This window comes from Pleurodeles waltl, chromosome 4_1 (assembly GCF_031143425.1).
Source record: "Pleurodeles waltl isolate 20211129_DDA chromosome 4_1, aPleWal1.hap1.20221129, whole genome shotgun sequence".
Lineage (NCBI taxonomy): Eukaryota > Metazoa > Chordata > Amphibia > Caudata > Salamandridae > Pleurodeles > Pleurodeles waltl.
In genome coordinates, this window is record NC_090442.1 from 196,112,896 (window position 1) to 196,130,496 (window position 17,601).

The window sequence follows — 17,601 nt, forward strand, 5'->3', positions numbered from 1 at the left end:
TGTGTCATAACTGTAGTCTCCTGTTATCAGACATTAACACCCTTGTTGTTGCACAAACATCCATAAGCAATGCAGCCAGCAGTGAAATATATAAAAGTAAATAACATTTGTCAACTCTTGCAACGTACAGTGCATAGATCCCTACCTATTGATAACGAGCTCCCAACAACACAATCATACCCTTTCTTTGTCTTATCGAGTGATATGCCTTTACACACAATGAAATCCTTTGCTGCCACAGTCGATTACATGCCTTTTGGGCCCCATGTGCAGGTACATACTTAGTGACCTGGTTAAAACTTAGTAAGCCTTCCCTTCTATTTCAACTTTTCAAGAAGTTAATGTCTTTGTCCTTAAAAGGAAGGCCCAGAGCCCGCAAAAGTCAGCGCTCAAGGAAACCTTAGACACTTGAAACCCAATGATAACCCTCCTAACCATGCTTTAAACTCCTTCCCATCCTTTCTGTTGAAAGACAACCCACCAGGAGGTGTAGGCTGAAAGTCTGTGAACTCCAGCTTGTCCCCTATTTTTGTAAAAGTGAAGAAAACCACCACCAACTATTCCCTAGTTGCAAATAAAATGGCTGTTGAGGTAGCTAGACTCTCCTACTTTCTCAGACCTATGCAATCTGGCAACAGGACCACTTCTACTTCAATGTTTTAAAAAAAAGTATATCCAACTCTCTCTTCCAGAAGTAGAACACCATTCAGCGTCTTTTGACCCTTACGGGGGGGGTGCTCTACAAATACATTGATTGATGTATCTCTGTTCACGATATATAATCACAAAAAATGACTACACCGTACAGGGTATAGTAATTTATATACCACCATCATTCCATTAATTTTTATCTAATTATTTTCACCAATATGCTCAGTTTCATATAGTCTATGGCAGTATACAAACACAAAAAAATACGGTAAGTCCTGCCTCCTTTCTCCCTCTGGTGAGGTGGGTATTTAGGGAGGTCCAAGGACAATAACTGTTGCATTCCGGAGTAGCTGCCAAAGCAAACCCTTCTATCTATCCTCCTAGTTTCGGGCCAGTGTGGGCAAGAGCACATCTTTCTACCTTAAATAAAGGTATCTGTTTACCTTGCACACTAACACGAACTGCAAAGGTGCAACACAGCCCTTAAACATAGACAACGTTTAATAAAAGAGACGTGCCTGTCTCACCAACACCGTCATGCAGAAAATGAATTGCAATACGTGAAACAGCCAGGATATTTAATACTTGTGCTGCATGTACTAGATTTAAATATCAACACTCCATCACAATGGAGTGGTTGAAATGACACAGCGTCTGACATATGCGGCAGCCTGAGAATCTTCATCACAGGCCTCATCAAGGGTCCAGGTTTATTAGGACTGGCCTACAGTCGCCAGCCTCATGTAATAATTAAAAAAATCATGAACGAAAAAAAAAAATCCTCCCTTTCATACGTACACAAGGTGCTTTGGGTTGGAATTCCTAATCCATTGGTCTGTTCGCCCGTCATTCACATTTTGCTTCAGCGCATGGGCAGTGGATCATCCCACTTCAGCCATTGGCTCTTTTGCACTTTGAAAGATAGAATTTTCCTGCTCACGTGTGGAAATGCACCTAAAAAGTGACCTTAAATTGCAGTGCTCTTAAGCTTGGTTTATGCTCTACAAATACCGACACATGCATAAATACCAGTGCTAGACCTGTTGGGTCAATAATGTACTTTAAAACTATGCTTTTAGCTTACAGTAATTCAGGGCTTATAGTATGTTTTAGTTATGCAAATAATTGAAGTCTTCAGCAAGTTTTCAACCATCCAAAAATAGGTGACGGCACATTTTTCGTTTTTTTTTTTTTTTTTTTTTAATACACATTTGCAATAAAGAGATTTGACCATCACATCAGCTTAATAAGTCCAGACCTACCATTTTTAGGTCTTGTCTACCAGACAGCACATGTTATCTGTTGGTGAAAAGACCTATGTCAGCTCAAACTGGGCTTACAGCTAGGGTGACTAGAATTTTAAAGCCAAAACCGGGACATTTCACAAAAACAGAGGGAGGACTACAATGAGCGCACACTATAACAGCACTCATCAGTACAGATTTACAGAAGAGACACTAAAACCCGGACATGAGCTACATTTCTAGAAATCTGCTGGGACATCTGGTGAAAAACAGGGACTGTCACGGCAAATCCAGGATGCCTGGTCACCCTACTTAGAGCCCACCAATTCATTATCATTGGTTGCCTATGTCACTATCATTTGCTTTTCATTCAGTAGCTTATGTGGGCTTTCCTCCCTCTTTCTGTGTTTGTGTCCCCCCTGCCCCAACCCCCCCCCCCCCCCCTTCGCAGCACAGACGGCATTACTTGTGTCCTTTCACTGCTTGCTTTTCGAGCATTACTTTTTTCTTTTCGGTTAAGCACTGCATGAGTACATGTGTTTTTCAGCTGTCTCCCTCATGTATTTCACTGCCGCTGCTGTATTTCTCCTCAGTCTGCTTCACACTGCTATTCATCCCACCTCGCCCTCCATTCTGCTTCTGCCACTCCACCCTCCGTGTTGCCGCCTTCACCAGCACTTTAAAAATAAAAAAATAAAAAAACTTTTTTTACATTTTTTTTTACCAATACTTCTCAGTTTATAAAAAAAGAACGCAGTTATTGTGTCATTCTACAAAACGACACCTCTATTGTGTCAGAGTGCCTTTATGTTTTCTTTAGCCTTGGAGCACACAACATCAAGGATGCTACACAGCATGGCTAAAAAGCATTACCATAGCCAATTGGTCACAAACAAGAGACCTACTGGTTTTGCCAATGCATGTTAAATCTAGTGTCACAACCCTTAGTTTTAACTACTACTACTTCCACCAAGCAAGATACACAACATTAACTGAGCAATAAAGGGTGTTGCCCTTGGTTGACAAATGTGAAGGTCTTCATCCAAAACCAGGTATGAAACCCAGATTTAATCGCTAAGGATTTTTTTTTTTTTTTTTATACGGGTCTTGGAGCAGTCCGTACTTTGTATAATCGCAGCACTATCTAGACAGTGTTGAGAATATACAAATACAGACTGCCCCAAGATCCAATTATGGTTCTGGAATACATGTTTATGTTTTGTTTACTAGACTCTGTATAAGAGACATGGGGTACAAGTGGTTGGGTGCAGACTTAACACTGCTGGCTCTCCATGCACTCCGACAAGGAGATTTCAACCATAAAACAGTAACCACAATTTTTTTTTTTTAGATCTGGCTTTTGACAGTGCCGTCAAGCACACCTATTACTTACAATAAACTGAGTGGACTTTGTGTCTGCCCCTTCCAAACACTGGCCATCTTCATTCAACCAACATCTTTAAGCCACAGGCTAGGCTCAACTCAGGAGCGAACTCATATCTTACCTAATGCTATTGGTTGTTTGTGTGTATCATATTACCTCCACACTACTGCTTGCATTGAACTCTGTCTATTCCTGCTGGCTCCCTTCTGAGCGTCTCGCTCAAAGATTCCGATGCTGTATGTAGTAGCACATCAAATCCAGGCCAAGTGGCTTTTCAAAGGCATTTTACTCATCTCCTTCCAGGGACAGTAAACAACCTTCATTGTAATTTCAAATGTGGGTGGACCTCTAGTATCAGCACATAGAAGCAAGTCTTCATCACCTAAACACTGCAGCAGAAAAGCAGACAGTAAACATCTTGGGGTGTCTTTCTGTAATGGTAGTAATGGTCTCAAGCAGCATCAAAGAGTTGTGCTGGGGATATTTCGCTCCCAGGGGCTTCCCAAACAGTCTAAGATATGAGGTCAAATTAGGGAAACTGAGGAAAAAGCCTGATGTGGCAAGATGGAATCTCCATTAGCTGATAAGTCCTTCTGCAGAAACGTCTCTGCTGCCAGACTTACACTACTAATACTGCTAATATGGCTATCACTGTGCAGAACGGAATTAGTTGCTGCAGTAAACCTACAACAGTGTATTCAGAATGGGGCATATCAGGAGGAAAGAGCGGATTGGTGATCTCAGTTTAGACCTAGCCAGAGTTGATCCAATCAAGTTCTACCAGTCAAGCATGCCAATGCTTTCAATTTCTCCACTATGCCAATTGCACCTAAAAGTCTCCTCTGTGATATTAAGTTGCCCGAGGATCCTAATTTTTCTTCATCTCATACCCTGTGCCCCTACATGACCAACTTTACATGAAAGCAACTTTTACCTCCCGTCACACCCACTTTACCAGGTTTGTTCTGATGCAACGTAGCAACAGGTCAAAACTACAGTGATCAGTGGGGTTATAGAGTACTCACACTTTTAGTTTGAATGAAAATATGCAACTACGATTCTAGCCTCCCTCAGAGTTCCATTTGACTTGTGTTAATTTTGGTACAGATGGAACCCCTCACTATACCACCAGGTGATGTAGACAAACAGGGTGTATGTCGCCTCTCAACACCCACAGATGGATTAGTACAGAACTTCTGCTAGCTGCCAGATTAACCATAACCGACTGTCCCTCCTGGAAGGAATGGAAAATTTGGTGGCCATTATGTTTTAGACCATGTGCTGTCCGCGGCCTTTCTGGCACCCCGGGGCAGCAGGGCGTTTAAAGAGGTATCTCTGGAAAGGGGAGACTCTCACCTTTCCAGCAATGCTTTTTTCAAAATGATTGCTGCTCGTGAATCACGGATGCAGTGGTGTTCTCTGCATGCTTGACGTCCAAATATAAGCCAGTGTGCAAAAAAGAAGACATTTTGCAAAATACCCTCAAAATTACATAATAGTATGGCTAACCCAAAACTCAGAGGTATATAGATAGGCACTGCTCCTAATCTGAGTACCTTGTGTACATCTCAGAAATGCATAGGTTTCTTTCCTACCCATTTTTCATTCATTATATGTTATCATATGAACTGCTGTATGATTAGTACAGAATGAAAAATCATTCTGAGCTGCAACTCAGTTGTTAGCTCAGGATATCGACTGTTACTGGAGAACCTACAAACCCTATGCATCCCCATAATCAGAAGGGTCTATCAGCTGTAATTGCAAAATGTTTAAAAAAAAAAAAAAAAAGGACAGAGAGCAGAGCACGCCAGTGGAATGACACTGGCCACAAACTGGAAGCTGTGATAAGGTCCACGCTCCACGGCAGGGACAGACGCCGCAGGGGAAAAAAGCAGGAGGTGGTGAGCAGACAGGATGAAGCATGAGCCATGATCAATAAAAGCAAGGAAATTAAAGGGACATGAAAGCCAACCAATGGTAAGTATTGGTAAGCAAACCTTTTGTTGGTACCATTATTAAAAAAAATTAAGCAAACTTTCTTGCATAACACTTTTTGCCCCTATTTATTAAAAAGAATACAAGATTTGGCTATTTTTTGGCCATTTTATCAGTTCCCTCTATCAAAATCTACATACCGCAGGTACCTTTAGAGTCTCCAAGATATTGGGGGGAAAATACACAAATTATGGTGTGAATACCTACTGTGAAAAAAAAATATGAAGGTTTAAGTGCGAAGTACCCCAAATATCACAAAAACAAAAAGGCTCAACAGAAGGGGTGGAAAAGCCTCAGCAGTTATAGGGTTAGAGAAATATGAAACTGTGAGAACACCCGCCCCCTCCACCACTTTGAACGACTGGCCTTTCACTGCAAACCTTTCCACCCTCTATAAATGCATGTCTAGCCCAGAAAACGCTCGGCGCTCCAAGACCTTTTGCAATGAGCAACACAGAGCCTGAAAACCCTCGAGGCCTTCGTTCAGCAGAGCCTGACCTTGTTAGGGACAGAAAGCAAAATCTCTGCATCATAAGAAGGCACTGGCAAACTTCCGGGTGGTTATAATTAGGAACATAAGATGCCCAGGACACGCTGCCTTTCACAAACAAAAAAAAGACCATTCAAATCCAGAGCTTGAAAGATTACTGGATTTAGAAGGCCAGGCAGCACTTAGCGACATGGAGGTAGAAGGCTGCGTCCTCACTGCAATCCTGACCTCTACGGAGCCAAGGCCGAGCATGCAGAGGCTGCGTCGCCACCTTTTCAAGAGTGAATAAAACTTTATAAATTCACTCTAGCAAGGGCTAATCAAGCAAAAAAGTGTTATTTAAATTAGAGTGGCCACCACTCTTTTCTTAGTATAACAATGCTTTCACAGACACAGATTTTCAGGTTTTAGGCAGCATAATCGACAATTAGTCCTCAGCCACACTATTTGGGGGCTTTGCCCTTTCAAGTAGTTTTTGGCTAAGGTACATCTGTGTGAAATGCGTGACTTAATGATAAACAAGCACTGGCAAATGTAATAAGTTTTAAATGGCCTAATTATTGGCTTTGACAATGCTCGTGGGCACCAGCATGCAAACATGTGCATTAAGACACACACACACACACACACACACACACACACTGTTTACAATCTTGAAATAGGTTTATTGTTAAAGAAAACCCATTGCAAGACAGCTTCCAGAATGCGCTGAAGCCCCTTGACACATGCTTCATGAAGCATGCACACTCGGGCAACTCGTGTGAATGTCACGACTCATTTTAACTTATTAATTATTAAAATGTTAAAAAATAAAACAAACATGCGTCTGGACCTCAGAAAGAATGTATGGAGTCTGACAGCTGTCAGGCGCTTGTAAATAAATACATTTAAAAAATGAAAGTACGAGCAGCGAGGTGGGGACTAGGACGGACAACAGGGTGGAAACCACTGGGAAGTACAGGGTCGTGTAAAGAGACACGTGGGCAGGTGGAACTGGAGGCTCCAAAGAGGAGGCGGGAAAGAGAACAAGGGGCAAGTGCACTCCCACGGCGTGCTTCAAGCCCAGTTAAAAGAGTACCTCAGGCATGCAGGGGAGGAGGCACAACTCATCTAGTCAGAACACTGGGAAACCGAAATGCTCTTGTCTGGGACAGAAGGAAAGACGATGAGTGCACGGGGCCACCCCAATCAGTGGGGCCCCGCTTATGGCGGAGGTGCCGGACCGGACGTTGAGGGGTGAGTCGGGGAGCGACAGGCTCCCCGGCCCCCCACCCATCAAGAAAAACACAGCCAATTGGCTGGGAAGGGGCCCGCAGCCCCGGAAACACTGTTTGGCGGCCCCGGAAGCGCTCTTTGCACGATGTGGGCCTGTGCCGGGGTGAGATCATGCCTGGGAATATAACTGGGTACCTTCTTATAACAAAATTGGGTGACAAGCTAATTGGACCCTCCAAGGGGTGCTGGCTGGGAAGTGTGGACGACACACAGGGGCGGGGGGTTTGCGAGCGGTCGCTGGCATCTGGCCCCTAGGGCCAACCACCCACGCATGCACAGAAGGTCTGACGCGAGCACTGGCCCTGGGGGGTAGGGGAGTCTCAGGGTGGCAGGGGCGCCCGAGGTAGGTATCCTAGCAGGCAACCGGGCCGCCTCCACAGCAATCCAGTCTGGAAGGTATGAGAACACCCTGATGGAGATCCTATCCCTGGGATTTGTAGCGTAAGGAGGGGTAGGGTTTGGGGTATGCGAAAACAGTTGTCATCTCATTCACCGCCACCAACATTGGGTACGCAGGAACTAATGGTTTTAGTCACTGACAGGAATTTGGATGTATTAGAGTACTCTGTTAAGGCTAGGCATCCATTGAACTCTGTAAATACTTTGTGAACAGGATTGTGGTTACTGCGTATAATTTGTTGATTATGATTAACAATATTTTGTCAATAAAATACAGCCGGGGTTTACAACCCCTAATCCCAAAGTGAAGTGCATCTAAGGTTTTAAATTCAAGCTCAAATGGGGGGGGGGGGGGGAGTGGTGTTGAGTGGTAGGAGGCCTTGGCGATACCCGGCCATATCCAAAGCAGGCAACTGAGGGAGACAACAAAGCCATCAATCATGAGGAAGATGCTAACCACCCAAAGCAAATGCTATTATCTAGATGAAACCTAAAAATGGATCTGCAGAAGATAAACTTCACAGACAAACGTATTTTTCTACGACACTTAATTATGTACAAAATATTTCTGCACAGAGAAATGTAGACATTTTCCCACACAAAATGACACAAGTATGCAAGCAGCATGAAGCACACACCGCAGTTTTTTTTTGCTGGATTTTATTATATGGAATATTTAGCTTGGTTCAAGTAGAAAAAAATTGCATACTGGAAGGAAAACTGGGAAGCCAAGGGCCGGAAAGGCCCCTTCATTGCACCAGACATTTACCCGGTGAGGTGGGGCCAGTTTTGAAAAACATGGGGCAGCTCGGGGCGCCTCTTTCACTTTCCCCAGTTCCCTAAGGTTAATTGCAATGGGCATGGACGGGCTTCAAGAGAGAAGGATGAGAGGAAGGGAGTCGGAAGGTAGAGGGAAAGCAATCAAAAGGGAATAAAAGAGTGAAGAATGAATGGATGGAAAGAGAGCGGGTGGGGTGAGGGGATTAAAGGAGTGGAGCTGGTTTAAGGCTGCTTCATACATGCCAATATACCCGATTCAGGTGGGAGACTCCCCATTTCTGAAGCCAAAACATTGCTTTATTTTGTCTGTCTCCTGCCTAAATTTGTCTCTGCTTCAACAGAAGTCAATGGGAGAAATACATACTCCCGCTTATTTTGTTAAAATCTCCCACTTTCTTCTTCAAAAATGTTGGCACGTATGCCCAGTTCTTTTAGTTTCACAGCCAAACCCGCGAGGAAACCTCTTGCATTATGAATGCAAAAATCCTAAAGCTCAAGGTGGATTGAAACAAAAGATTGCACTGCCTGCCTAAAACGTGGGTTAACCTAATCTTGTAAACCTAAGGGTCAGTTATTTCAGTGTGTTTGTCCACCGACACGGTACTCAGGAAGGTGATTCTCAGAGTACAGATCAACTGAACTGTTTGTCACTACAGCGAGGGCACGTGGTTAACAGGACACTCCGAACAAGCATTTACAATACAACGGGTCTCGCATTTGCTCATTTTAGAGCTGATCGCGTTGTAAACTCCTAACCCGACTTTTCACCTGGCAAAAGTGCATTTATGTACGTAAAACGAAAAAGTGCAATTAATTGTGTAAAGTGCTCGACTTCTGCCAAGCGAGATCACGCTCGTAAATTAGAGAAAAAGAAGTCCATGAGCCCGATGGAAAACAGCAAGCCTCGCATGTTTTCTGTACTTGGTCGCTGCGCTCGAGGAGGGCTAGCCACCGGAAAAGGCATGACGTATGCTTGCCTTCGACTAATGAAAGCAAGCAGATTTTATTAGGCAAGCCCACGAACCAATAAAAAACACTGACGTGAAGTTGACAGGGCTCCGAGCCCTTTTCTAAATACAAAAGCGTCTCGCTGCGATACGCATGCGCGAGCGCATGCAACGCAGGCTCGACCCTAATAAAAACAAAACGAATAACCGAGGGTTGCCTATTACCTAGCCATGCTTTGATCAACACAAACAGCGCCCACCGTTCTTCGTTACTCAGAGTGCTTTCAAGTACACACCCTGATTACCTAAGCACTAGTCAAACTTGTCTTATCCTCGAAATAAAGATCACGCTTAAACCTAATCCGACTAACTAGGAGCTTTAGCAAGCACAAAAGTCACAGAGGCCTGACACTCATTGCATAAACGGGCTGCAATGCCCTGTCCGACATCAATTACTGATCTCTTTAAATCTGCCAAAAATGTATGCACTTCTATAAAATGAAACTATGTTAATGATAAGGGGCTGCAAATAAAAAGCAAACCCTTTATACGGGTACTGTATAAAACATAAAAACTGCATGCCTCACAACACTGATAAGTATAGCTCAAGCCACAATGCCAAAGCGGAGTTGCACTACATCTGGAAGGTATGACACTAAGAATAGATGGTCTGTGGGTAGGCCAGGCCAATAGAGTTATGCAGCAGGACTGTACCAACCTAAGCTGCAGGGTTGTCTACTAAATTATGCAGGGAAGCAAATTATTCGGCATAATGCGGCACATTTTGTGATAGCATTACTCCTTAATTTCGTCATTTTTAGGTTGAGCATAGCAGCGTGCAAGCGCTGCTTTTCTGACATTTTGGTATGAGTCTGGGCTTTTAACCATGCCCACCGCACGCCCATCACTATCACTCGTTCATGGTCTGGCCCTTCAAAAGTTCTTTATTTTCGTTGGTAAATGCTTTATGTTTGCCCCTCCTTAGGGTGATTTAGTTACCGCCTTGAACATCGCCCCTGTTACATGGCTAATTGCACTTTTGCTGATACGTTTGACTGCGAGCGAACTTCTTTTCCTTTTGTGTGCTGCTATACGCTGATGCCGTGGCGCTTTAAATAGGCTCACTTATGTGAAACTGTGCTACTTTTCATTTTCAATTTATGTGGCAAGAAAAGTCCAGTTAGGAGTTTACAACGCTAATAGCGCTAACTCGAGCAAATGTGAGACCCGTTGCATTGCAAATGTTTGTTACACATGGGAACATTGCCTGGCAAATAATATCACCTTATCAGTAGCAGTTGCAGTAAGCAACTGCAAGGTGGCTGGTCAACCTTTGGGAATGACCATTTACTGCCCAGAAACACCTCTCTCCATGTTTTTAGGAACCTTTGATCTGTTTTAGCTAGAATTAAAACTGTTTTAGTTACAATCAGGAAATTATGCAGCAGATGATGGATTTTGTGGGAAATACTTAATTATGCGGAACATTCCTTAGCTCCAGAATCGCATTATTCCAGTTGCCTTGGGTCTATCCAGTTCACCCTACCCACTCACATTCCTTCCAAGCAACTCGGATGGATGACGCCCTGAAGAGCTGGGGAAGGCGAAAAGGGGTCAGCATTGTGTCTGCTCTTTAAGTTGGGCTTTTTAATGAAGAGTGAAAACGCCATTTGGTGAGGGAGAGGGTGGCCTACTACATTAACATAAATAAATACGTAAATAACTGTAGTGCAAGAAAGGAAGGCAACTGGGCAATGGAAGAGCAGTGAATTCTGGTAGGAGAAAAAGAATTACCAATTACTCCAAAACATTCATTTGAATTAAAGATGAAACGAAAAAAACAACTACTGGTGATCCCCATAGGTCTGGCCTATAACTGAAAGTGCCTGTTGAGTCACTGATGACTTTAGGCACACACTAAGTCACCATACATATACTCTGCCCCTCAAATTCGCACTTCGACATCTATTTATCCATCCACTGAATTTCTGGCATTCACCCACCTAGCCATGCGCAGTAAAAACAGAAACACAAACTCAATTATTATCATTGTATTATGGACGATAACAAATATACAAGTAGAAAAAAGAAAACATGCCACCTCCAAAGATTGGAAGACATATTTGCAATACAAAAATAATATTAAACACTGCACTGCGCTGGTTTCTTCCAATTACATTGTACATAGTGTTTTAAACTGCTGAGACAGCTGTTGCTTTTAAAAGCAAAGTGTTGCCTATCCTGGAGAGGCAAAAATGATACACCATGCAAAATAAGATTCCAAGATGGCCATACAGTACAAATTACACTGAAAGGTCATACTTGAGCTTTCTAGTGCATCATTGTTGTACTGATCCAAGGTGGTCAACATAATGTCTCTAAGTATGGTGACCATCTGAGTACGGTATACAATGATACAAATTAGAAAATACTATTCCAGGATAGCCACCTAGTTTACAAATGGTACCCACACAGGATGCAGCACACTGAAGAATAATTAAGCAGCAACCAAACACCCCAGAAGGGCTATATGTGGGTCTAACAGAAAGTGGGTCTAACAGAAAAAGGGACTAAAAGGTAAGAAATTAAATATATGAAAAAAATGGAAGACTAAAGGGGTGACCACCAGCCGGCACACTTTTTCTCAGGCAGATGTGCATGTGAACAATCAAAATGCAGTTACACAAGTCAATAGAGTGAATGGCAGAAATTGTCTCACCAATTGCCCCATACAGAATGCTTTCACTGGGGAAAACACAATGGGTTATTCTACTGGCCGTTGCTGGAAGGTAAGTTATAGTTAGCACTTACTTTCCAGAAGAAAAGCATTTATAGGTTACAGTCTACCAGACAGTGCACCTGTCTGGTTTTCTAATGATATCCGGGACTTTCAGAAAGTTGACCTAGGGACATACTCCACTCATTTATTACCATTGGCTTTGTGGTTTATAACTCACACTTTCTGGCTATCCATTTGCTGGCTTTATTTGCTTTAGGCTCTCCATATTCAGTTTGTCCCTCCCATTGCCTAAACCGTGTTTTCTGTATTCTGCCACAAACTTGCTTACTGTTAATAGGCCTTTAAATCTTGTTCTTATCTAGTCACATTTGGTGTGCATCCAAAGACGGAGAACAAATGTCAGGTAACTTTCTCCAAGGGTGCTTATTTACGCTACTTTTTTTTCCAACTTCAAAGTGAATGGAATTATGTGACAATCTTGCTGGATACTGGGAGTAGGAAAGAGTGTTTTGTTCTAGCAAACAACATTTAAATGAACTGCATATTTCATAATTTACAAGAATAATGAACGCACAAATGAAGCACATTTTTTGTTATTTCTGAAGTGTGTTGGAAACAAATACTTTAATATGATGAAAAAGAATCATTAAATTAGGTGATGGAATTTCCACACTTTTTTGTCTGTGCACTTTATAGTTTTATTAGTGAAACTGTATGTCTGTACAAATGTAATGGTCATTTCAATTGAAAATGTGTTGTCTAATGGTAGTGTGCTACCACACCATGAATATTCCACTCTACGTTACTTCACTCTACTCTGCACCACTCCTCTTTACACCACTCCACTCTGCACCACTCCACATTACGCCACTTCACACTATGCCTCTCTACTCTACCCTGGGCCACTCTACGCCAAAACACTTGTCACTCTACACCACACCAATCTACTCTGCACAACTCTACTGTACGCCACCACACTCTCTGCCAATACACACGATGCCAATGCAATTTACTGTGTCACTCAACTCTATGCACTCTACGCCAATCCTGCACTTTATGCCAGTCCACTGTATGCCATTCTAATCCACTCTGCACCACTGCATGCTACACCACTTTACTCTATGCCATTACACTCTATGCAACTCTAAGAAACTACACTCTACCCTGCACCACTTCACTCTACTCTAAAACAATCTACTCTACATCACTGCACCACTTTACTCTACCCTTTCCCATTCCACTCTAAGACACTCCACGTCACTCTCCTCTATGCCATTAAGTTGTAGCCATGCTGAACAGAAGTCACGCTGGTTAACAACATGGCTAAAAACAATGGCAAAGCCAATATCTTTTTCATAGGCGAGATATATTGGCTTTGCCAATGCTTGTTTGTTTTGCCAATAACTTTGGTGCCGTTTGACGAATCTTCATGAAATTTTCAAAACTAGTTTGTCACTCACTTCAGCTACTACCTTGAGAGTTTCAAGATGATCCGCCAAGCAAGGGTAGAGGAAAACAAGCATTTGCAATGAAACGGGTCTCAAATTAGGTCAAGTTAGAGCTACTAGCCCTGTAAACTCCTAACCAGACTTTTCTAGCCACATTAAATGGAAAAAAAACGAACGCGATTGTGCTGCAAAATAAAGAGAAAAAGTAGTCTGCAAACCTAACGGAAAACATGGAGCCTCGTATTTTTCCAGTAGTTCACAGGTATTCTCGAGGAGGGCTGAACACCGGAAAAGGCATGACGTATGCATGCCTTTCATAAATGAAAACAAGCGGATCTTAAAAGGCAAGCCCACGAACTAATGAAAGTGACTGACGTACCATGGGCGTGGTTAAAATCCCCCTAAAGAGAGATTAGAAGAGGGAAGGAGCGCTTTGCGCTCGCCCCTAAAGAGGCAGGGCAAAACACTTTTCCCTACGCTATTTCCCAGAGGGAATTTAGACACGACTACAGACTTACACCAAATTTGGCAGAAAGCTAGATATTGGTCCAAAAAGAACCTGTTTAAAAAAAAATTAAAGTGGTAAATCAGTGTAGTAGTTTTGGAGCTATTAAAGAAAATAGTCTCACAGTATCTAGTATACTTGCATTGATTTGTATCTCCCTTTGTCTCTGCAACCTTTAAAGTCCTCCGGGTATTGACTGCTGCTGCCATAAATTAATCTGCAAGCAAATGTGGTCAAAGACGGCGCCCTTTTAACTGCTGGTGCTGGCGTGTGGGGGTAAGTATACTAGATACTGAAAGACTACTGAGAGCCTGGATGAGCATAGACTCCTATTTTGCCCCTCTGGAAATACTCCGTAACTTACAACATTGGGAATTCTCACTGAAGGGAAATGGAGAGTATTTCCCTGACAATAATACCTCCGGATCGTTGCGGCTCTAGATGAAAGATAAAGGGGCACAGGAGTTTTAATTGGCAATGTATATTTATGTTTTCAAACTGCGAGTCAATAAGGACTACTATTTCCATAACACCCCTATATGGATGACGGGAGGGATATAATTATAGAGACATTAAACAACTGTTCCACTTTGAAAAAGACTTGCTAGTCTAAACGTGTCAGTGATTATGAGCAGATTGTGAAAATAATTGATCATCAAATCAGAGACTCTAAACACCTGGGAGTGTGTGGCATTTAGTGCTGTAGATTCACATGCTACCCTTACTTACCCCATCTAGTGTTGGGTCTGGAAGGTTGCAAGTTGTTTTTGTTCTAAATGTCTTTTGAGTCACAAGGTAGAATGGCTCCTCTTGCTGGCAATGCACATGGTTTTCAACTCCATCATCAGATAGTTTTTCTGCTGACAGTTGAGAATAGAGTGTAGTGTAAAGCTAAGCAAAAGAAATGACCATGTGTGCAAATATATATTAAGAGACTGTAACAACCACAGGTGTCCAGAGAGGCAGGTGGGCACATGCGAATCTACAACACTACCTGCCACAAACAGATTCTTACTGGCTAAGTAACATTTTCAGTTTGATGGCACGTGTGGCTGTAGATACACATGCTCTGCATAGACTGTAAAGCAGAGCCTCCAGAGAAGCGGTGGCTAACCTTTGGGTGTTACAGTACTTTGAAAAAGAGTACGTAGCACTGCCTGGCCTACATTGGCTTGCTGGCGCACTAGAACATCCACGCAATAGTGTTCAGTTAAAGTGTGTGGTGTTGACCATGTAGCTGCCTTACAAATGTCAGCTATGGGTATGTTACCTAGAAATGTCACAGATGTACCTTTTCTGCGCATTGAGTGTGCCCTAGTGGTAACAGGTGACCTTTTGGCTTTTGCATAACAAGTTTGGAAACACTTAACAATCCATTTTGCTATACTGGATTTAGTAAAAGGGCTACCTTTATGAGGTTGAGAAAAAGAAACAAAAAGTTGTTTTGTCTTCCTATAGGTTTTATTTCTATCAATATAGAAAATAAGTGTTATTTTCACATCTTAAGTGTGGAGGGCTCTTTCAGCCACCGAATAAGGTTGTGGGAAAAAAAACTGGCAACTCAATAGTTTTGTTGAGATGAAATTGAGATACTACTTTTGGTAGATATTTTGGGTTGGTGCAAAGAACCACTTTATCTGTATGTATTTGGGAAAAAATGTCTTGCAAGGTTAATGCCTGGAGCTCACTTACACGTCCTAGGGAAGTGATTGCAACTAAAAAAGGCCACCTTCCACGACAGAAATTTCTAAGGGCATGAATGTAGTGGCTCAAAAGGTGGTCCAAAAAGTCTAGTGAGTACCACATTAAGGTTCCAAGAAGGCACTGGAGGTAATCTTGGTGGCATCACCCTTTTAAGCACTTCCATAAATGCCTTTACGACAGGGATTTTGAAAAGGGATTCGTATGTTCTGAACATAAGCAGCATTTGCTGCTAAACGTAACCTTATAAAAGTATATGCCAGGTTTGCTTTTTGCAAATATAGATGATACACAATAATGTTCTGTACCAACACTTGGAAAGGGTTCTAGCTTTTAGAAATGCTATAGTGAACAAAGCGTTTCCACTTTGCTACATTAACATGCTCTAGTGGTAAATCTCCGTGCTTTTTTAAGAATGTCTATACATTCTTGAGGTAGAGTTAAATACTCAAATTCTAGGACTTCAGGAGCCAAATTGCAAGATTCAGCTCTTTGGGATTTGGGAGCCTTATCTGACCTTGGCTCTGAGTGAGAAGGTCCGGGTTGAGGCGAACCTCCTCGTATAGCGCTACAAATAGTTCCAGCAAGGAAGTTAATCATGGTTGTCTTGACTATGTGAATGTCACTAGAATTAGTGCGAGAGAATTTTGCTTGAGTTTCCAAACCACATACAGAAGGATAGGTAGAAAAGCATAGGCAAATATTCCTGGCCAGTTCTTACATAGGGGGTGGGGGGGGGGGAGAGAAAAGAGAGAGAGAGAGAAAAGATATATATATATATATATATATATATATATATATATATATATATGTGTGTGTGTGTGTGTGTGTGTGTGTGTATATATGTATATATATATATATATCCCTTAGACCCTGTATTGTGAGGTCTTGGAGATGAGCACCCCATCCCGTCTGAGAAACATCTATTGTCAGAATGACTTGTGGAACAGGGACCAGAAATGGCTGCCCTTTCAAAAGGTCGGTTTTGTTCCACCACTGCAGAGCGAAAGGTCAGTTGTCTACCAATACTAGACCCTTTAAGTGACTCTGTGCCTGAGACCATTGGTGTGATAGACATTCTTTCACCAGGAGCATGTGAAGACGTGAATATGGCACTATCACAATGCAAGAAGCCATCAATCCCAGAAATTTCATGATGAATTTCACTGTGGTTGTTTGATTGGGGCGGAGCTGAAAAGGTTGTGCTTCAAAGTTCTGTACTCTTTGTGCATTTGGGTAAGCTATGCCTAGCTGTGTATTGATAATGGCCCTAAGGTAACACTGTGCCTGAAGTGGGGTGAGATGCCACTTTTGAGAATTGATTAATAACCCTAACCGGTGAAGCAAGTCTATTGTGGTTTAAATATGGCTGAGACATTGATTGAGAGAGCTGGCTTCGACAAGCCAGTTGTCTAGGTATGGGTACACATGAATCTTCTGTCTGCAGAGATGAGCTGCTACCACCGCTGGACATTTTGTGAATACTCTTGGTGCTAGGTGACCCTGAATGTAAGCACTTTGAATTGACAGTGCTGCCCTTCTATGACAAATCTGAGATATTTGCGATGAGGTGGGTGAATAGGAATATGTAAATAGGCATCTTTTAGATCTAGTGATGATAGAAAGTCGCCCTGTTGTAGCAAGGGTAACACATCTGGAAGTGTAACCATATGAAAATGTTCTGATAGGATGTAATAGTTTAAGGGTCTGAGATCCAGAATGGGTCTCAGTGAGCCATTTTTCTTGGGGATGAAAAAGTAAAGGGTATACACCCCGGTTTCTTGATGCTGAATAGGAACTGGTTCTATTGCTCCCTTTGCAAACAGAGATTGAACTTCCTGTGTGAGGAGAGTGATGTGAACCTGTGAGAGTTTGTGAGTGCGAGGTGGGATATTTGGAGGCACAGCTCCAGACAATAACCATGTTGGATAATATCCAACATCCATTGATCTGTAGTGATTTGTTGCCATTTCTGGAGAAAGAACTGAAGGCGCCTGCCTACAGGTGTCTGGCATTCAGAGGGTAGCCTGAGTGAGTCA

At 42.5% G+C, this 17,601-nt stretch overlaps 1 protein-coding gene across 5 annotated transcripts in view; it reads right to left on the minus strand.

Moving 5' to 3' along the window:
- ADIPOR2 (adiponectin receptor 2) overlaps positions 1 to 17,601 on the minus strand; it is a 311,375-nt gene that overhangs the window by 204,311 nt on the left and 89,463 nt on the right. The gene's annotated exons all lie outside the window — the stretch shown is intronic.